Genomic DNA, 1,907 nt, shown 5'->3' on the forward strand with positions numbered 1-1,907 from the left:
AAAGAGGCAGCAGGTGAGCTTGGGATTGATTTCTCCCTAAATGTTTATAAAATTCCAGTTTAATCCTGAAAGCTTAGGCTAAGAAATACCGAGAACAGGATTTTGTTTGGTTGAACTAATGTTTCCAGAGGTTTTGGTAATGGGTTTTACAGGTTTCATTTAATTGCTCTCTGTCTGGGAAAACAGCCATGAATTTGTGACTGACTGGAAATCCAGATGCAAATTTGAGCCCTATTCTGCAGCTGGGCTCCAGTGAACGTAGTGAACAGTTAAAGGAAAGTACGAAGCGTTCCTGAGGGAACATTTGGGAAGGGAGGAGTGCAGACTGTCTCCATTTTGGCAAGAATGAATGTCACTAGGAATTAAAAAATCTTGCTTCTAATGAAATGTAGAATTGTTTCTGAAGGAGATTGGCCATGTTCTTTTCTATAAAGAAAGACAAAAAGTTGTGTTTATCTCAGGAAAGGAAATCAGTGTGGGAACATTTACTATAACGTTATTAGTTGCCTTGCTTCCTTTCAAGGCACTATAGCACATCCAGATGGAGACGTCCCTCTGGACACCCTGCAGGAAGGACTACTCTTATTACCTCATCTGGTGAACAGAGCAGCATGGCACTGAAGCAAGGAAAGAGCAAAGGGTGGTAAACCTGCTTCCTCTGCCTGTTAACAGGCCAGGCCTGCCTCCTCAATCCTCTTCTATAGTTATGTATACTCTTAATATATATGAACAAAGGACTCTCAAGTAACAGAATAGCGCCCAGAAAAGAAAGATAGGAAAATTTTTACGGCAAAAAGAACAATGACTCACCGTATGATCCAACTCTGTGCTAAAGAACATAATGGCTTTTTTAATGTAAAAACATTTTACTGTGCATATAGGTTAAAATAAATTTAGATTTACATAGTTTTTGCTTGCTGCTTTGTATCTCTTACTTCTAGAAGTTCTTCAGTGACCAGCTTCTTTTACCCTCACAGCAAGCTGTGCCACACCACGTGCTAAGTCTTTACATAAATTGGCAGAGACACACCCTAGGAGCTTCATGTCTGTTCATATGGATTAATTTAAAGATTATGGGCTGCTGTAATCTTGTACAAGAAACAGAAATGTGTCTTTGAAATGTGAGAGCCTTTGCTAACATCCACAGAGTCCAACAAACTGTGTAACTTTGCAAGTCCTTCAGTGTTTTGCAATGTTTTCCGGTATCCCCATTTTGTATCTGTTGTGCTGAAATATTTCAAATGCCCCTTGTGCTCCTGCTGGAAAGGAATACCCTATGTAGGGTGGGTAAGGGATAACTGCTCCTGGAGCGGGAAGCAAAAACCTAATCCTCACTCATGACAGGAGCAGAAGCAGAAATCCCTGCTCACCATTCCTCTGCACTCTGCCCTTTCTGCGCCTTCAGCTTTCCTCTCTTCACCTTGCAATAAGGTGCACCCTGGGTCATGGTCTGGCCTTTTTCCTCTCTATCATCGTTCCTCTCGTGGTGCCAACAGATGGTACATTGGGGTAAGTGGAGGAGCAGAGGTTCACTGCCCTAGGGAGGAGGCAGGTTTGATGGTTAATGGAGGGGGATGTTGCGTGCAATGATGGAAAGAGGCATAAGTGTCCATGGAAGGGGGATGGATGAGGTGACCGTAGAGCTTGGGAAAGCCTGGGAAGGCAGCAGAGAATCTTCTCCTTGCCCCAGAATCTATTCTACTTCTAGAAACCTCTAAAACAGTGCTACCCGTTCCCATTTGCCCATGTCTTTCTGGACCTCCCCCCCTTATTGACCGCTCCCCATACCCCCTTTGTCTAAAACCTTCTCTTCCATGACAACAAAACCTGGTACTCTGGGTGTGCTGAGGGCAATACTGAGGCTTGACTCTGGCTGTGGGACTGAGGAGCCTCAAGCAGGCTGGAGC

Source organism: Cariama cristata, unplaced genomic scaffold, assembly GCF_000690535.1.
Source record: "Cariama cristata isolate BGI_N322 unplaced genomic scaffold, ASM69053v1 scaffold12429, whole genome shotgun sequence".
NCBI classification, from domain to species: Eukaryota; Metazoa; Chordata; class Aves; order Cariamiformes; family Cariamidae; genus Cariama; species Cariama cristata.